Source organism: Neopelma chrysocephalum, unplaced genomic scaffold (assembly GCF_003984885.1).
Source record: "Neopelma chrysocephalum unplaced genomic scaffold, ASM398488v2 Primary Assembly neopelma1_23, whole genome shotgun sequence".
In the NCBI taxonomy this organism is placed as follows: domain Eukaryota; kingdom Metazoa; phylum Chordata; class Aves; order Passeriformes; family Pipridae; genus Neopelma; species Neopelma chrysocephalum.
This window is the reverse complement of record NW_020897691.1, coordinates 21723065-21748662: the sequence shown is the minus strand read 5'-3', so window position 1 is coordinate 21748662 and position 25598 is coordinate 21723065. Positions and strand designations below refer to the sequence as shown.

The 25598-nt window shown below is 40.2% G+C and overlaps 1 long non-coding RNA gene across 4 annotated transcripts in view; it reads left to right on the top strand.

Annotated features, from left to right (window-relative positions):
- The first annotated feature begins 391 nt into the window (after positions 1-391).
- Positions 392-25598, top strand: part of LOC113970606 — a 48643-nt gene continuing 23436 nt past the window's right edge. For 3 of the 4 annotated variants that reach the window (XR_003535222.1, XR_003535226.1, XR_003535229.1), the window contains exons 1-2: positions 392-595; positions 5305-5395. This is a non-coding gene — a long non-coding RNA (uncharacterized LOC113970606). The remainder of the gene's footprint in view (positions 596-5304; positions 5396-25598) is intronic. The other variant, XR_003535230.1, reaches the window with a different exon arrangement.

The window sequence follows — 25598 nt, the reverse complement described above, 5'->3', positions numbered from 1 at the left end:
TGGAAGATTGGGAAAGGTGGGGTGTACAGTTGGAGCACCCCTTTTTTCGCATTACCAATTCCCTATGCCTCTTTTCCTCCCCAAGCGCAGACAGGCACACAGGCAAACAACAGTCTATCTGCAACCCGGTTACCACTGCGAGCAACTACAGCTTTTTTGTTTAACTGTATAATTGCTCTCTCGGTGGGTTTTCTTCTCCCTGTCTCCATTTGTTTTCTTAATAACTAAGACCAGCACATTTAAATGGTCCTTTTTTTTTTTTAACAAGCATACTGGATGTAACAAGATATGCAACTAAAAACATTAATCATATTAAAACTAATTAAAAACTGAAAAGTTTCTGTGCATTCCAAGCACTGGGGGCGGGAGGGGGCGGGGAGGGCTTTGGACTGAGCACTGGCGTTTCCTGAGCACAAGCAAATGCCTGACACATGGACTTCGCCGAATTCCAAAATGTAGCAAAACAGTGCCTGCATATTTGGCAGGAATCACCACCAGTTCAGGTCAGTGTCTGTTTCAGCAGAAGACGAAGCCCTGCATGTTAACAGAGGAAAATAATTCAGAGGAAAAGGGGAGGACCAACATGTGACATTTTGTAAGTGCAGCACTTGCGTTACCCAAGGCGCAGTACTCTCTGTAAACACTTCCTCTGATGCCACTGCCTTCGAATGCATTTTTTCGGATTGGGGCGGGGGGAGGCAGCGGGAGGGGTGAGGAGGAGGTCAGGGCTTTCAAGCTGTTGGGATATGAATGAGCTAGGGTTTTTCCCTTTTTTTTTAAACTTGTACTTTTTAAATGTTGAGTGCAATAAATGTTTTAAGGAGACACCAGTGAATCTGTGGCCAGAAAGACATGCAAGCAGTGCTACAGGACACCAAACCCCAAACCAGTGGGGGCTTGGAGAAGAGAAGGGGCAAGGCTGCAGGGAAGGTGGTGCAAGTGATGGGGCTCTGCAGTGCAATCTCACAACACCAAGTGTAGGGGAGGCCACCTGGGAAGGGTGGGTGGCCCTTGGAAGCCCCAGTACCTCACCTTGCTTCCACCTTCCTGCTCCATAAGCCTATGGCATGTTCTTGGTCACTGATCCCTGATGTTGAGGTGCCCGCGTCCGCTTAGGGGCACAGTCTGATCCCCCAATTAATTTAGAAGCAAACCTATTTTTTACTTTCCCAGTAAGAGTAGGTCATTAAGATTTAAAATACTCCTTTGGTCATGGCCTGCTTGCTTTCTTGAATTTCAGCACCTTAAGCTGCCTTTGTTGTTGAGGAACTTGCTATTTCTGCAGAGATAGGGCTGCATCACTTGTTATTGTAACACTTCTTGGTGATAAAGTTCAGTCTAAAAATTAAGCAGCTGCAATGTTGCAGCACAAATTAGTTTAATGTAAGCAGTCAGGAGCAGCTGTTTGGCTCGGGACTGTGCTCCGGCAGTGGGGGAAGGGCGCTGTGATGCTGACAATGTTTTTTTCTCTACATAAACATTTTCGGCTGTTGCAGCTTTTGTGCCGATCATGTGACAGTGTCCCTAGGCAGATAATTTATTTCTGTAGCTTTCATGAGCAATCATTAACCTTCAGACACTGAGCTTGCTTTCTGCTTTGTGGCATTTGTTATTTTTTTTTTGTATCCTAACTAGTTTAATTCACAGAGTGTCAGGAGAAAATTACAACCAATTTATAATAGACTGTAATGCATAATACTTATGTTTCTATTAAAACAGACCTTGCTTACAAGACCATTCTTACGGCTTAGCTTGTGTTCATGGATCAGAATAATTATTTTCAGTGATGTAAGTGCAGCTGTCATTATGATACTCCCATAGTGTCTTATTCTGAATGCAAAGCCCTTCAGAGTCCTGATTTAGGACCACCCTTTTGAATTCTTCCTTTGCTGGACACACTGCAAAGTTTATTGAGATGCAACAGGCTTGGGAGAAAGGGCATAGCATTTATTCTGGCGATTCCTATTCTCCCACCATGACCGGCTGCTGAACAGGTATTGACCGCTGCAGAAAGTGTGTCTAGGGGAGAGGCGAGGCATTACTGATAACAATTACAGCTTGAATCTGTACTAACTTAGTCTGGGGTTTTAGAGCAAACTCAGCAAACAGGATTGGATCACAAAGCAGTTGTGACTGTTAGAAAAAGACTTCATTTTTATTCCTGTCCATTTTGTTAGAAAAAGACTTCATTTTTATTCCTGTCCATTTTGTTACAGTAAGGGAAACAATAAATTAAGTGACTTTGTCAAGGTCACTGAAGAAATAAATGTCAGGATAGGAATTTCCCTTTCCCTAATCCTTTTCCCCAAATCCTGTGCTTTTGTCTAGGGAAGATGACAAAAGAGTGAAAACAACAGTCTTGGGCAAAAGAACTAAAAAGTAAACAATGAAAAAACAAGGGTGTGGGGGGTGGGTGAAGGGAAATCTTGAGCTGAAAGCCAGGGTAACTGCTGATTTACTGTGAATATAATTTTCCTTCAGATCTGGATGTGATTTTTGCTTTTGTTTGCTGCCTCTCTGCCCTATCTTAATTCCCTTTTCTAACTGGCCATTCACTAGCACTATGAAGCTCGTCTTTTTTTATACCAGAAAGCAAGATATTATGTTTATATACCCTTTGAATAGGTGTAGTCTAGACATGTGTATTCCTTTATTTCTTATAGTTTGTGCCATAGTGGAATCAGACATTTATGACAGAAGTGCTACCAACATAATGTTGCAGATGCGATGGACAAGACAGACACAGAGTGGAGGGGAACAGACATGGAGAATTAAAAGATTTTTCCAATGCCCCAAGGAAGAAAAGGGACTTTATCATAATCTGGTCGATGGAAGAGCAGTATCATCCAGATAGCTCAACTATTGCTTTACCCCCTTAGGACTCAAATGAAACTTTGTCTATCCTATGATTGCCCATTAACTTATGAAAAAGACATATAACTGGGAGAAGACCAAAATGTATGCTTAGTCTGAGATATGACAGTAACACATGCTGTATCATCATGTAAAATATACAAATAGGTGGATGGATTTTGCTGTCAATGTCAGGAAAAACATTTCATTTCTCATTAGTTAAAAATAATGTCTGAAATTGGTGTTTTACTGATGCTAGGTTTCTGTGTGGAAAGACGAATGAATGAGTAGCTCACTGTTTGAAACCTCCATCTTTCAAAATGTTTAATGAAAATGAAAGCACAACATATGGTAAATGTGGACGGAAATGAGGGATGAAAAAGCAGAAGCCTGGGACACTCACTGAAGGGCAAACGCGAATACAGAGGGGCTTGTTGTGTTACAGATAGAAGCAGGTAACATTTTCGGATGTATTAGAGTGACTTAGGACTTATCATCCCGTTGACTTTGATTAGAGTCTGGATGTAACTGCCTAAGTGAATTCCGAAAACAGGAATTAGATTTCTAAGTCATTTTAAGGTGCTTTTGAAATTTTTAGCCGTAATCCCAGGGTGATTAATTTGTAACAAGGTGATTCATTTGTATCTTTCTTGTCTTCAAAAGCCTGAATGACACATCTGAGATGCACTCTAAAAGCACAGGTAATAGAGTGCTACCTCAGCGACTTTAAAAGACAATTGATTAATTTGAATTCATGCTTTTATTCACAGGTTTAAAGGATTCTGAAATTAGTAATAGCACTTTGGAGCCACTTGGTTTGAACTTTTGCTTCCGTGCCCTTGCCTTCATTAGGGTTTTCCCATTTTTTTTCTTTCTTTTTTAATTTTTCCTGAAAATTGTCCCTATCTATCCCCATTGCTAACAGCAATGCAGCGCCCTGGTCACAGCAAAAGCAGGAGGTCTAAGATAGTAGCTGTTTTGCTGCACAGAATGGCTGAATAGTTTTAGACAAAACAGTGTCCTGGAACCTGTTGTGAACTGGTCTCTACCAGTTTGCACTGGGAACTACAGGCACTTTTGCTGGAGCTGCCCTGCAGCGAGCAATGCTGGGAGAAAGGCCTGGTCAGATACAGTTAGTAAGACAAGACTTTCTTATAGTAAATTCAAGCCACCTAACCCGCTAGTTTGCCCAAAGATAAAATAAGACTGATCGCTTTGGTATTTCACCAGATTTTTTTAGAATCTTGCTAAGAACATACTGTAGTGTTTTATGAAGTTAATTTTTTTGTTATTACTGTCCTAATCTACTGTCGAAAAGCTGAAACTGTAGTAGTACTTGTATAGCTTTGGTCAAGACATTATATAAATCTATATATACTGTTGACTTACATCAACAACATTGTTGCTAAGGTCAGTTTCCATTGCTGCTGTGAGCCTCTGTGTTTTAGGGTATAAGTGATGACACAAGATCCTTTCTGGAGTGAAAGGAAGACTGCCAAGTGTATCTACCGGACTTCTTGAAAACATTAGTGCTTACCAGAAACAGCAGACACCAGAAACAAATCTAAATATTTGACTTGACTGTACTTTCAGAATCGAAGGATCTTATGGTCACAACAACTTAATTTTCATCCCCTGGTATAACTGCAACCAAACAAACTTCTCAAATTAATTTAGAAGGCAATGACTGGTATTTACTGTCTGGAGTAAGGAAGCCTGGATTTGCTTGCATGTCTTCAAGGAGAGAAGCAGAGTAGAGAGACTGAATGCAATACAGGTTTGATTTATGGACTAATATTGCCAGCTTTTGACTGTGGAAATTATTTGGTGGAATGATTTGTTTCATGCAGTTTCAAAGTAATCTCCCCGAGAGCTAGGAAGTTACCTAAGTTTTGTGTGCTGCGGGCTGGAGAGAATCATATTCCCAAGGAGCCCTCCTGCATTTTGCAGTGTGTCAGCAGTCTCAACCACTACACATTTTTTGATGTAAAGATTCCTAAAAGGTCCTAAGGAATATTGGGGACATATGAGTATTAGGAAAAACATGCCTGTAAGAACATACTCCAAAGCTCCCTACTCTCATTCACACAAGAGTAGAAGAAAGGTAAAGCTTCATCACAGCCTGGGCTGCAATACCTGGGCTTTTCTTTCCCAAGTCCCTTGGCTGGAAAAAGTGCTACGCATCATTTGGCCCTTGAGAAATGGAGTGCCTTGCTTTGAGAGCAACCCTTGCATGCACTTCTGGCTCATATTTTTATTTAGGACATCAAGCACTAAGTTAATAAGTGACAGAGCTTTCCTTCTTGGGAGCCCAGAACTGTAGAGGGTGTATCTAGAAGATCTAAAGTCTACTGTGAAATCTACCACCATCAGTTTTCTGAACTTGCTTTTTTAAATATAAACCGATACAACATAAATGTGTATGTAATACTTAAACATATTCTAAAACAGATCCCAGACTGTCCACCCTGCTCTCAGGAGAGAATGATAAAGCAGTTTTGTGAAGTAATAGACAGAGCTTGGAAATGGTGACAAACACAAGGTAAGAATGTATAGGAGAATAGTTAACCTGTTTTTTGAGGAACTCGAACTGTAAATTTCTTTCCCTTGCATTTTTCATTGCTTAAAGAGGGGAAAAAAAAACCCCAACACCCTCAAAAGGCAACGCCACAAACCAAAACCCTAACCCAAGACCCTGCAGAGGAAGTGAAACTACAGGAACATTTTTCACACTAGCTAATTTCAAGGGTCTGGCATATATACAACAAGCCTAGGAAGTTTACAGGTTTGCTACACCATTCTCCAGAATGCTGATACATTGGGTTTTCCTGTGATATGCACATGTGCTTTAATGTAGTTTTAAGCATTTCTTTATTTTCACTTTAAATTTTTATCTCCTGTAATCCACTAATTCTCTTCACTGCCATGCAGCTGATCAGATCCAGAGACTTCATAGTAATCTTTCATCCCAGCATGTGTATATATTGGGAAAGCTGAGCAAAATGAATTTATTTTCACAAGAACAACAGACAGTCCTTATTTTCATGAGGACAAGACAATAAGCTTGTAGTTTATAAATCAGTTTATAAATCATCTATCTGAACTGCAAAACAGAAGGGAGGAGTTGGCCAGAAACAGGAAACAAGGATCTCGAAATGTATTTTAACACAGTTATTCCTCCCTGAAAATTATCAACAAAATAAAAGCAATGGCTTACTAACCAGAAGCATTGAAGAAAGCTCTGAGGAGACCTCATTGTGGCCTTCCAGTACTTAAAGAGGGCTTACAAAAAATGAGGGAAGGCAACTTTTTACACAGGCAGATAGTGGTAGGACAAGGGGGAACAGTTTTAAACTAAAAGAGAGATTCAAATTAGATATTAGGAAGAAATTCTTTACTTAGAGGGTGATGAGGCACTGGAACAGGTTGCCCAGAGAAGCTGTGGATGCCCCATTCTTGGAAGTGTTCAAGGCCAGGTTGGATGGGGCTGTGAGCAACCTGATCTAATGAAAGGTATCCCTGCACATGGCAGCGGGGTTGGAATTAGATGATCTTTAAGGTCCCTTTGAACCCAAACATTCTATGATTATATGACTGGATCTTCTGCATAAGTTTTAGTTTCTCTTTGGGGTATCTGGCCATGGGTTTAGGAATGTGACTACAGGCATGAATATTTTGTCCTGGGGTTTTTTTCCCCTCTTGAGAAAAGTTGTCAGCTTGAAAGAACGTGGTATGGTGAGACCAATACCCTTTTATGGAGAATGTGTTTCAAAGAAAAGGATAAATCAGAGAAACAGCAGGAAACATCTTTATAATTTCATCAGCTCAATTTAGAGATAATATTAGGCTTCTGAAATGTGTTTGTTCAGTTGTTTGTTGGTGGTTTGTTTCCACTTGTTTGGAAAACTTGTATTTTTATTCATGGGTTTTACTCACTGTTCTCTGAGAGAAAAAAAAAAGATTTTTCAGTAAAGCTTTTACTTTTTTTTTACAGAGGATTGAATGTTAAAGGTGTTAGGTACCTGAGAATGGGTGAAAATAAAGAGGGACAATGTGCATAATATTAGTTAACAATATTACTTAACTGCCTACACAGTTTTGTCTTGCTATACACTAGGAGGTCTACTTCACACCATTATTGATAATATTTAATTCTACAAATGCCTTCTCCAAGAGAGAGTAAAATATCCAAAATACAGCTAAATGGAGAAAAATTCCCAGAATCTCCCAATTAGGGAAAGTTTCAGGTATAAATAGAGTGTAATTGAGACCTAAGTGGTACATACCCTGTTGTGACCTTCTGCAGAGAACATATTCACCTTTAGCTAACTATTTGAGCAAAGATATGTCTGGTATTAGTCCTGTAGTAAATAAAAGACATTCCTTCCCTTTAAATGTGAACTACGATGTGACTTGCAACCCCAGAATGTCAGTTCAGTTTTCTTGGAGGGGAAGCTGCTTTTTAAGTGCTTGAGTGGATTTGAGAAGCAGGCAGTCATATACTTGGGGGAAAAAAAGAATCCTTGAAGAAAAAAATTGATTTTCAGATTTCCCATTTAGAATTGAAAAAGCAATGCTTTTTGTTTGTGTGCTCAATATGTAGTGAAAATAGGACCTATTATAGCCAATCACTACTATGAGTTTACATCCAGTTTCTTGACTGAAGCTCAGATTTAGCCCAATATCTGCCTTGGGAAAGAAATACATATGTGAGATGAAATGATGGAATTTGATGTAATACAGAAATAGTCTAACCAAGTATAACTAGAAATAACGGCATGAGAGTGAACAAAGAAAAATCCATGCTGATAATGAGGAAAAATTTCATAGCAGTGAGGTGTGCTAGTCTGCTGAACGGTCTCCCAAAAAATGAGTTGAACCCTCATTGCTTTAGTTATTTTTAAAATGAACAAAACAGTCAAAACCCTTGTAAGAAGACACTCTTAATTAACAAGAAGATAGGTAAAATGACCTAATGGGTCTTTTTTTCCATCTCCACTGTTAATGACTATTATTTTAGATGAAACCAGGTTTGGCAATAAAATTATGGATTTCCGATTTTCACAGCAATTTCATAGCACTCTTAGTCCATAATAATAGCAGTACTTTCCCACTCTTCATTTCCCTCTAAAAACTTTTGTGTCTTACTTTTTCTTCAAAGAGGGCTGTTTTGTAGCCTTCTGACTAAAAAGAGCTGTCAGGTAGCATAATTTACTTTAAATAATACTGCTTGTAAGTATAAGATAAATATTTGAACCTTGGGCCTCCTCATTTTCATCAAAAACTCTTCAGTCAGAGCTCAGGTCCAGGGCAACAGTACTGGGAAATATGTCATTACCTGTATCTGTGGGTCATCCTATAAAAGAAGGAGCCCTGTATACAGCAAAATCTTGTGTTGATTTCCGCAAACATAAATTATGAAGGTATGAGATGCAGCACATCTTTGTGATTAGTATTTAGGGTTGCTTATATGATTTCAAGACTTTTCATCTTTCCATAGAAACCAGTCTTTGGCCTGAGTGTTTTCACACTAGCAAGAGGTCCAGGCAAAGGTGACTCCTGCTCCTCTGTCTGGGCATCTCTGGTACCTGTCACCACCCTGCATCCCGTCCCTTGTTCTCAGAAACTCCTTATCGACTTGTATGGTGAACTGGCTTGAACAAATGGTAGCTCGGCAGAAATAACAGATACGAAAATAGTGCAAGGAGAGAAACAATGGCACATGGTCCTTTATGGGCCTGGTTCTCAGCAGCTGCTTTTTTTCATATGATAGTGTCCTGCATTTGAATGGTTAATACTGATTTAAAAACTGAAGTAATGCTGCAATAAGTCAGGTCCTACTTCTTCAAAGTGCTGTACAAATATTTGCCAGTCACTCTTCCCAGCAGCCAGCAAGCTATGCAACCTTGTTGCTGCTTTATCAGAAGACAAATTGATTGAGGTAAGATGTGGGAAGTTCTGACTGTTGTGCTACAGTGATACAGCAAAGATGGGCAAAGGGCATTGAAGCCTGTACTTCATAATCAGCCCCAGACAGACTTGCGAGTAGTATGACCAAAATTATTAGAGTATAAAATTTAGAGAGACATGGTGCTAATGTATATTTATTAGTGGTTTACTGAGATGAACGTTCATCCCAAGAGTTAATCCAGGAATATCCAAACCACTGTAATTATCCCTGCACAAAGGCTCTCTATTATTTGCCTGTTAAATAACAAAGCCTTTTCATTACCTAGCACTGACATAGCTATAGCTGTAGTGGTAGGTAGGCAGCAAAGTAGCTTCCTCTGTTTGTGGGGGATGGGATGTCATGGGATGAAGCCTTCCCCCATCCCTGAAAGCTCTAGCAGAATATAAATGGGATGGCCACACTTTTCTTTGAATAAAAATGACTATCATTGTTAATATGCCAAATTTTCTATACCACAAACAGCTGAAATCTTAGGAATGGTACAAAAAGAACAAGGGAGCAAAATCCTCACACAAAAATGAAAACATAGAAGCACTGACCACAGGAAAGTAACTGTATTAAATTTGGGAAAGGATCCAAAATCTCTAGTAGCTTTCTAATCTGCAACACAAGAGCAAGGATTTTCATTATGTTTTGCATTCCACATGCGCCTTTGCTTTGGAGCTCTTATGCAATTGGTGATGCAGTAAAACCATTGTATTCATAATGATTTCAAACATGTGGATGCTTCCAGGGTTTGACCTATTTTACCACTCATGCATTATACACTGAGTAAAGCTACTCTCATATGGCAGAGTCATTAGTACTTAAAATGTATCTGTCTACTGCTGTCCTTTTTCTCTGCAAGGCTACTGATCTTTTACAATTCTAAATCAATTATTCTTTATTCAATAATTTATGTTTACATGCGGCAGTGGAAACTGCCCATGCACATTTTGAGGCAGAGCTTAGCATATAGAGTTAATGTAGGGGGTTACAACTGTTATTAGCCCATAGCAAATACTTCTGTTAGGAGTTCTTTAACCATAATCTAAATGGTCTTTTTTAATTAGCAATATTTTTTACTTTGGAGATATAAAAACATACCTGTGGCCATTACTTCCAGAGCAACAATACAACTCAGGTTTTTTGGAGGCTCATATTCAACAAAATTCTTAATCCCATGCTTTACTTTCAGTGGGATGAAGTCTTCCCTAATTAAGTATGTTTGAGACCTATTAATGTCTACAGGACTCAGACTTTGCTCTTGCTACAGTAAGGTGCAAACTTCTTGAACATCAGTGTAATGCTCCAGGACCTTTCCATGAGCCAGACTGCAAATTTTGTGTACTCTAGTCATCATTACAAGGACAAACCTTCCCGCTTCTTTTTGGAAAAAAAAAAAAAAAGGCATTAATATCTGATCACCAAACAGTGTAGTTCAGGGCTTATTTTCTTTAGATCTCATGAGCCATCCTATCTGATACTGCCAGCAAGCTTGAACTTTGAAGACAGATGATTTCTCCAGGCACTACCATGGATTGCCGGAGTAAGAACAGGTCCAGGTCAAATGTATTCTTTTGCTGCTGAAGTGTTACTGTGGGTAAGGCATACAGCAAATATGGGAGATGATCTCCAGAGGTCCCTTCCAACCCTAACAATTCTGTGATTCTGTGAGATAGTGAAAGTAGGCTCAGATGAAAAGTTTGCTTGCCATGGTGGGGGAAGCTAGTGAATATCACCCTTCCCCCCTCCCTCCTCCACAGGGATTTTGCTTTCTGTGGGTCAGTCTTCATTTTTCTCCACAAAAACTGGATTAATCTCTCTGAAGCAGCTGTACAACAAAAGCTTAGACGTCTGCCCAGAAAATCTTTCCTCTGTACCAGCTGCACTAGTAGCACTGGGGCACAGATCTTCCCTTACTGACTGCGCAGAGAGAAGCTCTTCACTGTCATATTGCTCCTTTTGACTTGTCTTTTTGAAAGTGTTGTGAGGGAGATGCCACTGCAATGCTGAAGAAGACCATCCACTGGTCACTTCATCATTAGGTGGCCTGGGGCAGAGACTAGAGCTATTCCTGTGGGTGAATTCAGGGCAGGACTGAGGGTTTCCCTGCTTCCCAGTTCTGGTCTTACACCTTGGCTCTGAGCTGAGGTAGATGGTGTTTTTCTGTCTGTCTCTGGGCTCTTAAGAGCTTTGGGGCCGAAGTGTGGTCTCTAATGAGAAATTAAATGAAACCTTGGCTGTTTCTGTGACCTCCAAAAATAGGAGCAAAGTGGAAACAGAGGCAAGAGTCAATCAGCCAGTGATTACATTAAAGGAAATGGTTCTCTGCGGAAAGCATGAAAGAGAAAACAGACTGGTTGCTAGGATTGAAGAAATGAAAAGAAGACTTGTGGGGTTTTGAGGTCCTTTACTTTATTTTGATCCTTTCATAGTGTATTTTAAATTCATAAATAATGGAATAAAAAAGACACCAATAAAACTCAGCCAAATGATCTTGAGCCCTCAAGCCTCAATCAAAAAGTAAACACTATAATGCTTTCTAAAGGAATTAGTAATGCACAATTATAGTATTCCATGTTTAAAAATAAAGCTGTTGAATAAATGAACAATACCATGGCAGAAAAGTATTTCAGCTGAAGAGTGAAATCCCTGCAGAGTGTGATCTGTGAGATTCTGCAGGAAATCTGCATTACAATACACCATTTCCATTTCCAGGGAGGGACTCAGAGAAGGACACATGGAGGAGAAAAAAGAAATGAAAAAGTCCCAGTCCTTTATGCCTAGGTTGTAGGGGGCCTTGGCCCATCATTCTCATGCTAAACAGTTACTTTTTGTCAGGTACCCAACTGAAATGGGAATATTTTTTTAAGGAATAGTGAATGTGAAAAAGGCTAACAGAATTGGTTCTCCATAGCTCGCCTAGATGCAGCAGACATGAGTTTACTTTTCTGCCTTGCTGAAAATGAAGTACGGAGCGTGTCTGAAGCACTGGGCTGCTCTGCTGCTCTTTGTCTTCTGCTCCTCCATTCCAACTACTCCACCTCTTGTTACTAATTAAATGTCTTCGCAGTGGAGGAAAGGTTTTGAGCTAGATCATTAGCCCACTAGTCAACCAGCTTATGTGGGATGTGGCATGCCGGGGTCCTAAGGCTGGTCCAGTGACAATCCCAATGTGGTGTTGCTGTTCTCTGGTACAGAGGACTACAAATAGTGTCCTCTAGGCTTGCGTCTTCTGGCTGTAATTTAGCAGCTGGGGCAGGGACTTGGATACACAAAGTATTATGTCCTGGCTGACTGCCCCATTTGAACGCTAGGGTGCAATAGGCCAGCCTTGCTTGTGTGTGGAAAAATTTACACAGGGCTGGTTTCCTTTTGCTGCAGAGTGGGGAAATTTGTGAAATCTTGGTTAAGTTTGTGGGATAGGAAAAAGGGAAAAGCAGCAAGTGGAGGAAAAAAGAATAAAACTCCTGGCTCCTAGTCCCCAGGTTATTAAGCCAGACACAGCAGAGTGTGACTAGGTCACTGGCATTAGTATGTTCATGTGGTTACACTGGTGAAGAGTAGCAGTATACATACTGTCTGCACCATGCACAGCAGGCATATAAAATGTTTTGGCAGATGGAAAGAACAGGCCCATCAGCTGCATAAATATGTTTGTTGCAGACTGTACTATAACTAATACAATGGGGTGCTACCCTCTTTGTAGCAGATGAAGACAGTCTTGAAAACAAGATGCCTTGTCTCTGTTTCCTTAGCATATCATTACACACAGAGTGTCTTCTGCTTGGACATGTATTTAAAGGAAGAGAAACCACAAAGCAATCAGCACCTTGTTATTTCTGATAATCAGAAGTTTGCGGTGATTCCAAAAGACACAAAATTTGCCCCTAACCTCTACTCCTGGAAAGCATTATGTTTTCCCTTAAACTGTCATCTTTTGCTTATAATTTATTGTGGCTCTGCATTATACCAAAAGATGATCTAATTAGGGATAGAATAATTTGAAATTTCTGCATTTGTAAAAAAACAAATGCCTGCCTTCATACATGGATTTATTCACATCTACACACATAACTTGGTGCATGTTTTTATGTATGTGCATTATGACTATGGATTTTTGTATTTATGTTTGTTGTGAGTGTGTATATGAAGGCAAACATTTCAAATAGGTGTGTATGTGAGGAGACAGTTTTAAAAGCATACCTTACATGGTATAAAATATACTGCTACATAAATCACAGGAAGAATTCCATCTCTAAATTAAAGTACACTCCAGAAGGAGCAATTATTGCCTCTAAAATGTTTCTGTTAAATTCATGAAACACCATACAATTTTATTCATGTTATCATCTACAGTTGCCTGAAAGTGCAAAAAAACCCACCTTAGCCACTAGCGGAGAAATGTGCAAAATACTGTCAAAGGAGTGGCAAAGGTCATTTCTATTGCCTGCCTTTTTATGCATTTCATTTTTGTTGTCTCTTTTTTCTCATTGCAGTTTGTTTGTGTACATTGCAAAACTTAAATGGAAGAAAATATGAGGGGGCAAAATAAATATAAAGAAACAGACTGCTGTTCAACAGTGCTGAGCTGGTATTTCCATGAATGATGTTAGACTCGTGTTTAGAATAAAAATTTGGAAAATCCACAAAGAGAAGGTTGCAGCAATGCTTTTCTCCTTTTCTCTCTCTTTTACACCTGACACATTTTAAAATTAACATCTATTTCTGTGTAGTTCAATAAATGTGTTATCATTACGTACTGATTCTGTGAGGCACAGAGAGGCCATGAAATAGCTGGCCCGTTCATTTTCTTTGGTACTGTAGATGGCCCATTGCTCTGTGCATGGGACTTTCTTTGTGCAGGTTCAAATTCCAAACTTGCTTGCTTAACCCCTGCAATGATAGTAATTGATTAGGGTTTAACACAGCAATAACAACATTTCCATATGCAGGTGCCTACCATCAGGCATGGAAGCCCTGTTTGAGATTGTTAAGGAAAAGGCATCATTTTCCAGAGGTAGCAGTTTTCGTTGAGTTCAGTTGTATCAGCATCTCCTTTGTATCACTGAGAAGGAGCAGCCTTGAACTCTGGTTAATCAGTTGAAATATTATCTCGATCTTCTCAGTAAAGTGCCTTAAATTCAGATGAGCTTTTCTTGTTCAAAATCAGTCTTAGCAAAGTGTATAAATAAATGCTGAAGTAAAAGGCAAGACTGAGGATAATCAGATATTTAAGTGCTTTGCTGTATAAGGGCATATCTTAAGTATTTCCTCTAGTCAGTCCCTAATTGTCTGTTATGTCTGCCTGGAAATGAGATTTACAGGTGTTTTGGCAATGTTGAAAGGCAGTGTATTTTCATTTCTATAGCTACTTTACTTTTTTTGCTGTAAATTTGCTTTCTGCCTCCTTACTGCAACACTCCTTCTAACAGTAAAGAAAACTCCATGTGAAGTATGAGCACAGTCCTTGAAGGAACACTTTAGTCGTTGAGATAAGAAAAAGCATTTTTAGGAAAATGTGATGGATAAGTTGACCTCTGTTAAAAAAAAAAAAAAGTGTTCTGGTTTCTGCGCAAAATGCCACTCAGTAGGTGATGGTGCAGGTTTTTCAATCCTCACAAGAGTCTGCATAGTTGCAAACTTACAAAAGTGAAAAATGGTGGATAAACAGTGACATTACAAGTAGTAGCTGCACCTCCTGTGCAAATGCAGAGATGATACCAAGTGGAGCTTGTGCAAAAACCGGGCAAGCCTTTTCCCCACAGGTCGCTGCAAAAGAGGAGTGAAATGGTAGCTGAAACAAAGGTGTTACAGGACAATACCTGAGTGCCAGGCAGTCTCAGCTGTACTGCCAGGACCATAGCAAAGGCAGAGAACAAGGTGTTGTATGCAAATATTTCCATTGAGAAGGTAGAAATTCCTGAAATCTTCATATGTTGAATGGTTTTAGGAGAGTTCCAGCATAATTTCTTTGATCAAAAACTTTAAAGATCCTGAGGTTTTAGATGTGTAGACTAACTGGGCTGACACTATGACCTCTAGGGCTATTTTATAGACAAGAACAAGATAGTGACACTCCAATCCAGCAACATAAATCTCTTGTTTAGTAGCAACAGTGTATTTCAAGGCATTTTCATATTTACTTCACCTATGGAAAAGGTTAGATCTGGGCAGGGAACATATTCTCAGCCCCATGAAACTGTTTATGGTTGCAACTGTTTTTCCTGTTGGAACAAACCCAACATGATTTTAAAGTTTTTCATGGAGAGAAAGCGCATCACTGAACTGTTAAGAGCCTGCTCATAGTGAGTTAAACCAGGGACCTTACAGAACTCAGAGTGTGGCTTATTTGGGCTGGGATTTGTGTGTTTGAATTCTGGACAATCCACGTATTAACCTGTGGAAGTGATGTTTTCTGTCTCCAGAGTTTCTATGATTAAAAAGACAGAGAGACAGTTATACCTCAAAGAAAATCACTGTTTGCAAATAGCATCCCAAAATGGGTTGAATCCCTGTAGTGGAGACTACTACGTATCACTCAAACTGTTTTGTCTACCCAGACTGGTGGCTTTACTGCCCACTTACATAGCCAATCAATATGACTGGCAGATTTCATCACTGATGTAGAATTAAGGTATCAGAAAGTCCACATTTGCTTTCACCTGGTCCTGGACCGAGTTCAGCTCTGATTTCTGGCATGAACTAAGCTCCAAATTCCTTAAATTAGCATTGGCTTCTGACTCAGACACTCCTACCTTCTCTCTGACCTGTAAACAACAGCATAGGCCAGCCAACTCCTCTCCCTACCACTATACCTATAAGCACACATCTAAAAAAAAAAAAATAATTTCTCTGTTTGCCTCCCAGTAAAATAGTTTTCTCAGCCTACATTTCTCAAGCCTTTATGAAAGGGACTTTCTTTTTGACTGTGACTTGTGCAAGCAACTACATGCATAATTTCTGTTTGATAAACAGTAAAAACAATGCTAAAATTAAAACATTCTTTTTGTCAACATATGTAGCTGGAATGCTGAAGGCTGTTCTGCTAGTAGGGAGAGATCTTGCACGCATTTATTGATCTGGTTAAACTTTGCGGCTCATCTTTAAAGCCAACAACTTCTCAACCCCAAGCAGCAGAGCACAAGTAAAGGCAGATGGTCGAATGAAGCAGAAAGACTGACTATAAAAATCTCAGCCTTCCAATAACACTGCTGCCTCCCAGTTTTTTCATACAAATCTCTCCATTTTGCCTTCCAGAGACTCACAATTAAAATTCTATTCTGCCTGTCTAATCAAGACAGCAAATCTATTGAATTGCATAATGCTGGGGATAATCAAGGAAGGATGTGACATGAATCCATTTTTCTTTACAGGTAGAAAATGAAATATTTTCTCTCTTCCCCTGAAAACAGATGAATGGCTAAGGATTTTTTATTTGGCCTATCTTTCCCCTCTTGTTCCTTTCTGCCTTTGGTACCAGCCATTCACTGCTGAGTAGTCTGCTCATCAGGGACCACCAGCATCAGGGCAAACAGGTTATGCTGTTTCAGTGGTAACAGTGCCTTACTGGTGTGGGAAAGGCACTGCATGTAGCAAGCAGATTGAAGTGGCGGTGTTAATCTCCTTGCTGCCCACCCCTTTATTGAAGGTTATTTTTCTAGTATACAGGAGAACTGAATAAAAGATGTATCTGCTCCCTAGTTGCTGTAGCTAAGCCCTGTTTATTAATGTACTCTGAAATCCCTTCTGCACCTCCTGTAATTCATGATTACATCCTTTAAGGCTGGTCTGGGCTTTTGAGAAGAAAACAGGGGCTTGCAGGATTTGATCCTGCAGTCTGTGGGTTCTCACACTTCACTAAGTGACCAAATGTAACTCTGGAGCAAGGGCATGTTGATCCCATTCAGTTGTTTTAAGAGGAGTTATGTGAGCTTATGCAATGATTAAAATTAGCATGTAGCTTCCTACCCACCAGTAAATCCCTGTGCATTGAAGTGAACAGGCAGACTACTTTTTGTGTAAAGTCAGAGAGACAATCAACCTAACTGAGCTGAATTGGTTTGTAACCCAATCACACTTAATTTGGTTATAGGAAAAACAAGGCCCATGGAGTTTCAACCTTGTTCCTGTGCAACATCAGGAATCTGATTTGTGCCGATCTCATAATCGGGTGCAGACAACAAGGAAAACAACTCCTTGCAGCGGTTTCTTTACTGAGCCTAACAAACCACATCTGATAAGCTATATAATTTGCTACAGCAATTTGTGCCAAAAATAAAAGGCACAGTCCTACAGTGCAGCACGTTTCTGAAAAAAACAGAACCCCACCCCTTTCCTTTGCAGCATCTTTTTCTTGCTTTTGCTCTTTCAGTGAGCCTGAGCAGATGCCCTCCATTCTGAACGACTGTTTCTGCACTGGTGTCGGGCGTACCTTGCCCACCCTGCTCACCAAACTGATTTTGTCTCGTCTCTTCTCTGGAAGATGATCCAAGGCGATGGCACTGGCAGCACTATGAAATGATGACAGTACCATGATGACTTGAACAGTGAAGGCTTTTTCTTGGCTGAGTGACCCTTACTAGAGGGGGGGAAGCTGAGGACCTGAATTGTCAAGTAATAAGCTACACAACTTTTTCTTTAAAAAACCCATCCAAGTGGCTTTTGTTGTTGTTGATTTGACAGTTATTCTAATCTTGTAAGAAATGTGTCGCTTTTTAGTTCAGTGACCAGAAAAGTAACTAGTTCTTCATGTGTGTTTTACATATCAGGCCCCTAACGGAGAAAAAAATTCCCATGCTTTTTTTGGGTTTGCTTTTTTCTCTTTGTCCTGCTGCTTACAAAGAGAAAGGGGAAGAAAAAAACAAACAACACAAAGTTCTGAAGAATGCAGGCTGTCAGCTATGCTGCGAAATAACTTGGAGGTTAAATGTGAATCACTGCAGTATGTTTTCTAATTTGGATTTTGCCAAGGTTACCTTAAAAACCTTAATGCTTTTTGCAGTGTTTACAACAAAACTGCAGATGTGCTTCTTGGTTATTAAAGGGAAAGCATATGAGAGGGAGGTGGGCTAAGAGGAAAGGAGAATGAAAGGTCAATGATTTTAATTCTACCTCGCTGAATTCCAAAGTTTGAAGGGATATATTTGCTTGAAAGGTCATGCTATGGAAGGTAAGCACCCTGAAAGCAGCATGTTCAGGGTTGTACAGTGGAAATAAACAACAAGGTAACTTGCCGGGATGTTTGTGTGTCAAAGGTGACAAAAAGACCTGCCTTTCTTTTCAAAGCCTCTCAGCCCTCTGCAAACTCACTGGGATCAGGACTGGAGTTTAAAGGCAACAGATTTGTATTTGCTTTAACTCCTTAGATAAAAGCCCGATCCAGAGGCCAACAAGATTTCACTTCTTACTGAAAGCAACTAAAGGAGAGAGTAGCAGGCTTCACATCTGAGCAGTATGTGAAATTTTCAGTGTTTGTGAGTTCACACTGTGTTCCCTTAAATATAAAAACTCTAGAAAAACAAGTGCTGGGCACAAAGATCTGCAGTGCTGACTTTGATTTATCCAGCATTATGAAAATCTTCTGATGATAATTTTGATGCCAAATATATAATACTTTGTCCTGTGCTTGCACAGAACCCTGCACAATGGGTTCCAAATTTATGACTAGTACATCTGAGCACTACTACAACACAACAGTGAATACTGATAATGTTATTTGTTCTTCAGTTAAAGTTACCTGGAAGGAGTGAAGCCCTTCAAGTCAAGTATCAAGAAAGTTTTCTTTTAATACCCACCCCTCCTCTCTGCCCCACTGGCCATTTCTTGCTTGGTTCATTAATGAATTTTAACTATATTGCAGTACTGGAAGGAAGGAAAGTTCTTACAGGCAAGGACAACTGAGGCGCAGGACAGAATAAGTGACTTATACAAGGTCATGCAGGAAACTTGATGCTGTGCCAAGAACAGAGCGTAAGTTCCTTGAGTTCTAGTCAAGCTATTTGTCCATTTACCCATCCTACTGCCTGCTTGCCTAAGCCAAATAAACAACAGTAGCCCCAACCAATGCACGTAGGTACATGTGCACACATTACAAGACAGTATGCCTGCAAACAAACTCAAGTGTTTGGATCAGCAGGCAAAGTGTGCTTGTGCACCTTTAGTTTAAGCAGCCATGTCTATATGCATTTTAATGCATGATGCTTAAACAAACTCGGCAGTTTAAAATTGCAGCCCATGAAGCATATGGAAAGTACAATCTTGGAAAGGTTTTTCATCTGGCAACATTTTGGTGGAATATGGTTCATCCCAGAAATAAAGTGCATGGAGTTTAAGTTCCTTCCCCGAAATGAATAGGCACAAGGGCTTTTTGTAGGAATCATCACTATTTTAACATGGGAAACAGCTGATTTAGCTTTGCCTCATTGCCAGAAATCTTTACTCAAGACTGAAAAGTACCATGAGCATTGATAGCCTGAACCATCACAGTCTGGCAGACACAAGCAATGGTAAACAGGATTGTATAATGGTGTCAGCAGCTTTAGGAGTAGCTGGTGTTACTCAGCCTATGTTTAATCCTACAGTGAGTTTGAATCTCTGTTTAGGCTCTACTCCTGTATTCCTACAAACAGCGGAAATTTTGTCTCTGTCTTAAATGAGAGGAGGATCAGGCCTTAAAGAAAGGGGCTCTTATTTTTTGCAAAGCTGTACTCAATGAGCATGTTTTGGAAATACATCAGCATGACCTTTCAGCAATGTGCCAAAAAATGGGAAAAAAAGGAAAGACTTTGGGAACTGCCAACCAGGAATCATTGTTTTGTTTGTTTAAAAAAGAAAACTAGAAACCCGTCCAAGAATTTTTGTGTAAGTTAGAGGCTAAGCCACTCTCCTTTATAATCACTCATCTTTTTCTGGATACTATATTTTCAGTGAGGGTAGATAAAATCTGGCAACATGCTCACTGGCTCTGTGTTTGGATTCAGTCCCCTTGACACTCCTCTGCCTCCATAAACTTTCATCTCCTAAACTCAAAGCAAGTTCACCCAGGAAAGGAAAAAGAGGGAAGGGGGCTGGGTAGAGGGCTCACGAACTGCACAATAAAAATCTAAATTGCAGCTTCTGCCATTTCTCAATGAAAAAAACATTAGAAATGGCCAAGGAGTGCAATAAAATGCCATAAATCACCCAGCTTTTATTTCCTGCATGGGAGCCCTACATATAGAGGAAGTTCTGGCAATTTCTAGATACACACAGGTTTTGCAAGTGTGATTATTTCATCAGGTTGTGTTGCTCTCAGTGATTTCCTAACACTCACAGACAGTGAATTGAATAGAGACCGAAAGGTGAAAAGCTGTATATACTACTCCTTCATCCTCTTCCTGCTCCCTTCCCCCTGTGCTGGCTGTTCTGCAGCGTCAGCCTTCCATGCATCATCAGCTCTCTATACAAGTGATGGAAACCCCCTCCCTAGAAGTCAGAGGCCATGTGCAAAGCTGTAGAATTTGGCTATCCCAAATGCAGTCCTGGTGCATTTCTTATTCTCCTTCTACCCCCTGTTTACCTTCTAGCTCATTTCTCATTTTCCGGGAAAGAAAGAGATGCTAGCAGGTATAACATAGGGCCCTTTAAATATTTCCTGATTTCTGCTTGCTAATGGGATGCTGATACATAGTGTGTTTTACAGAGGTTCTCAACACAATTTGCTTTCAATAGCAGTGTGACTTTTATAGAAGTTTTGTTAAAGTGGGGAAAAAAGTTCTAAGTAAATTATAAATTCTTTTATTGCTAATTGCTAATGTAAAGTGGAATAACTGCCATTTTGTTAAATACAAGTGAGTCTGACAAACCCAATTTTACTTGGAGCTTGGTAATTTTTCTTAGGCGACTGTTCAAAGGGATACTGTCACTGGTTTAGACCCCTATTTAATTCACTTTAAAGCTTATTCTAATTTTGTAGGTAATTAGAGATAACTCTCTTCATTTTAAACATATCTGATCTCACAGAATGATAACAAAATCCTCCACACCAGTGTTTATAGAGGACATATTAAAACACCCCCCAACATTTTATGCCCCCTCTAGCTTTACAGCTTCTATTAGCTAGTAAGCACTGAGCCAAATTCTGCCTCAGTGACACATATGCAGCCAGGCTCTCCCTGACCTTAATGAGTGTTCTGTGCCTACGTCTAAGGGCAGAATTTGACCCATTTTTTCCCAGGGTGGTAAGGGGCTCAGATGCATCTTCCATCTCCTATTTCGCTTTGCTGATGGATGAGTGCAGTGCACCAGCACAAACAATCGTGGTATGGATCCTAAACATAAATACGGTGTTAATTTCAAGGTCTATTAGCAACACCATGAAAAAAAAATAAATGTTTGACAGGACAAAATCTGCAGGGGAAAAGAAAACATTATTCTCAAGCTTCAGGGAGGTTATTATTACAAACAATGGAGAATCGATAAATTATATTTAACACTATTAAAGGTGGTTGACAGTGTTCCTTTGAGTGAGCACACCGAGGTCCTGAACACCGTGTGACTGCTGCCCGTGTGCCCAGAGCTTGCTAACTCACCATAGGGTCACGTTGGGAACACTCTGCGCAGCATTCGCGGAAGAGCTGCTGGGAAGTGCCCTGTGCTGAAAACACACACACACACACACACACACACACACACACACACACACACACGCAGAGCAATAAACTGAAACACAGTCTTTCCCCACCCCCCTGCCCCCCCCGCCCCCCCCACCCCGAGCTTGTTATGCTTAATTTCTGAGTTGGTGAAGTGCGCTGGTGCACACTCTCATGGTTATTTTTTGTTTCATTTGAAAGTGAGTGGAAAGGCAAAAGCAAACAGGGTTTTGGCTACGAAAGGATGACCTTCCTTGTAAAGAATTTAAGTCTTTTAACTTCAGAGGGGAATGAGGCAGGAATGCTGTTTGTATCTGAAAACTAACATGGTGAAGCGGAGTGGGGGGAGGGAAGCGGCATCTTCCTCCTATAACTTCAGTGCTTTCAAAGATCCCCATTTCCCAGAACTACCTCTGTAGCAGGATAATATAATTATTAGCAGCTGTTAAAACAAACAACAAACAAAAACAAAAAGCGCAGGCCAGGACTGGCATGTCTGCACATGCCTGAATGCTCTGACCGTTACACTAAAAACTCAAAAAGAGGCCCCTTTTCCCACACCACCACTCTGATTTAGGCCTGGTAGAGCTGGAGCATGGAATGGCAGGGAGAAAACTGCAGCCAGAGGCATTTATTTTCATCCATTCATGTTATGAATGCCAAACACTCCTCCATTTGATGAGTGGAGCATTGATTCTTTCGCTTCTCGAACATGCTTTCCCATAAACAAAGGGCAAAAGAGATGACTTATTTCAGATTTAGAGAAACACAGGGGGAACAAATGAATCAACAGAAGGAACAAATGCAAAAACTTCCATGTTTTTAAAGAGGAATATGAGGAGAGAGGGAGAAGTGGATAAAGAGGTTAAATGATTGCCTGCTCTTGTGGCTTTAAAAGTCTGACAAACAGTAGGATTTCTGATCACATCTTTTGTTGTCTTGTGGCTCGTTCCTGGTATTGAAGGAGGGGATGCAGATCTTTTTCTCTTTCCCTTTTTAATAAGAGCCTTCAGGGCCTTATATTCTGGCTAAAAGTTTATAAACATGATCCTGGGAATCTGTAAAATCCAAAAGCAAATAAAACCATTCCCGTGTGAATTGTTTATTAAAATCACATGATTTTTAAGTAGCTCTCATGATTCCTTGGGCCAGTTTCACAATTCTGAATGCTCAAGGCTGGCAGTATAATTTCTACCTGCTCCCTGGGACTACTTTTTCTGATTAGCTGGCTCTAGGCAGCTCCTTGGTCTGCAAATTCCTGTTCAGAATCCTCCGTTCATTTATTAACAAGGCAGAGGGGCACAGGTAGAGTGTCAGCCCCATGAATATGAATGGCCTGCTTGACTGATCTGAGTGTCAGGCACCAAAGCAGCGACTTACAGCAATTTAAAACGTGACTGACTCCAACAGTGCGCACTCTCCCTTCCTGCTTCTAGGATTCTATGGCCGGTGTGTTAGTGCAGAGATGCCCTTTATTTAAGCTGTGGGCTGTGAGCTGCAGTGGCTGAGGCACGGGCATATGTTTGGGTTGTGTTGCTGGAGCTCTAAGGGAAGGCAGGCAACGCCTGGCCCAGGGGCAGGGCGGGCAGATGGGTTTGAAACTGCTATAGCAGAATGCACCGGCTTTCCTCTCTCAGTCTGCAGCTAAAATGAAATGCAAAATGGCACATATCACATGCATGTCCCCTTTGTCTGGGAGGGAGAGACTTCGCTCTTTAAAGAGGCAGTACGCAGAAGCAGCAAGGTTTCTGTCGCTGCTAAGCTTGCTGGTATCTTTCCAGGCTGTATAATAATTGGCAAATGTCGAAGTATTAAACAATATTTAGTGGTAATTAAAAATGTGACTAAACTCTGAAGGTTGGCATTAAATCCAGACAAATCCCTTTAATATACTCGGCCAAACCTGCTCTAACTATTTCTGAAACTTTGCAGCTTGGACCCCTCTCCACTGATAATGATGGTCAGTCTTGTCATCATGGACCTCTTCCTTTGTCCTTTCCTTGCCTGCCAGGCAAAGAAGCTCTGCCGCATACATTTTCTTCTTGACCCTCCTTGTCCTTTTCTCAAGTGCCTCTTATGTTGGCTAGATAAAAGGTAGCAGTGTTCTAAAACGCTGGCTCTGTAGTTTTGCTATGTAAAATGACATTCATTCTGAAGAGTGGTAAGAAAATAATGATCTCATTAGAAGAGAGTTTAGCTGTCTAGTGGTTCCTCTCTGTAGTGGAGATTAAATAGTAGCTAACTACAAACAATAGTCTTTTAAACAAAGAGCCTGCATCAAAGTTATTATCTCTCTTTCTGCCCTTCAAGAACATCATCAGAAATTGATCCTCTCACCACTGAACATTTTCATCAAAGGTCCTGAATTTTAAGCTTGAAACACTAATTGTTTTGTGTGTGTGTGTCTATGTGTGTTCCTAAACTGGTTCCTCGGGTTGGTGTTCCTAACTAATTATCGGTGACATTTCACTTTTTTTTCATAATGAACTTCCTCAGTTGTTGTTTTTTTTTCTTTCTTCCTCAGAAAGAAAGAATACAAATCCTGACCCAAAATAGAGAGGTGAAGTAGCAGAAACAAAGGAAATAATGGTGCAAACAGCTTTTTCTCCTCTGTGTATGAGGAATGCTAGGAGCGCATGACCACTGCACATTTGGAAAATGAAATAAAAGAGATGGTTCAGAGTTGCAGATGCTGCCCAAGCTGTAATCAGAATAAGAGAAGGATGGGAATGGTGAACCTGGGATTTCCAGTTTCATGCCCCATCTAGGAGAATGTTAAAGTGGAGTTGGAAGACAAGAAGCAAGGAAGCCGTGAAAATAAGTATTCACCTCTCTCTCCTCTGACCCAACACGCTCAGCCTCCTCTGGTGATGGTACATCAATTGCTTCCTTTCTGAAACAAGAGCCTACTTTCCTTGGTTGATGGCTGCTCACAGCAGAACATCCACTTTTTACACTCATGCAAACTTCTGAGCTGTGGATGGGCAGAGGCATGAAAAACAAACCATACAAGAACATGTTGCTTGAAACTGGAGCTGTTTAGTTGCTGCTCATGCTGTTGCAATTGCTGCCATGTGACTTCAATGAGGGGCCTGTGTTTCAGAGATGGCAACAAGCAAAAGGTTGGGGTAGGATTATGATTTTGATGTTGATGCATATATGCATACATGTAGCAAACCCCAAGTTGCTTTATTTGTGGTTGACTCAAGATCGGACATATATTCTATGTCATTTAGGAAGGAACAGCTTGTGAGAAACGCTCACTGTAGTGTGTGAAAATGCTTAATTATTCTAAACATCTTTTTTCAATGTGAAGACCCAGATTAATGAAGACCCAATATACAGAGCTGTCACTGTTTTTTTAAAGTCAAATGTACCTATGCAGTCGTCTACATTCATTATGACCTCCAAATGCCAATTCTATCTCTAGGAAATTTGAAAGAAAAATGTCAGGCTTTTTGTTAAGAGATTTCCTGTGAAAATTGAAAACTGAAGCAATAGCTTCGTTAAAGCCTCAGTCTAGTTTGTGTTGGTCTGATCTGAACTGATTTCTTTCTGGAACAATGCCCTTTGCCATGGAAAACACTGTAAAGTATATATTTTTCTTTCCTTAAAAGTACCTTTTTATTGAAAGAGACTTTTTGTCTTTTAAATGAAAAATATTTTGACCAAGTCAGCTAGGCACATAAAAGTGCCCAAATATGAGTAAGTCTAAATTCCTGACCTCTGATCTGGAAAAGTTACTGAATGCATAATGTTGAAGAATAGCAAAGAGGGAACAAGTGGAATAACAGATAATAGCAGTGACTTCTACTACCCACATACAATAAAGAAAGAAGTTATCTAAGGACATTGTAATACTCACAGAAGCAGCTAAAAAAAAGCAGGAGGAAAGAGAAAACAAATTATGATTAAATGGCGAAGTTCAAAATGCTGTTTGAGGTAAGCAAGATTCCCTGGAAAATGGAGAGAGCAGGAATGAAGCCAAAAGTAAAGAGTGCAAGCTATGATAAGGAAAAAGAAGATGAAAATTCTGAAGAATGGCAATTACTTGATAATAAGGGTTATTTAAATATGTGAGATACCGTAAGCCTGTCTGTCCACGGGATTTCAAGGATGCAAGGAAAGCAGTTAAGGGGAACAGGGTTTTTCCAGAGAGT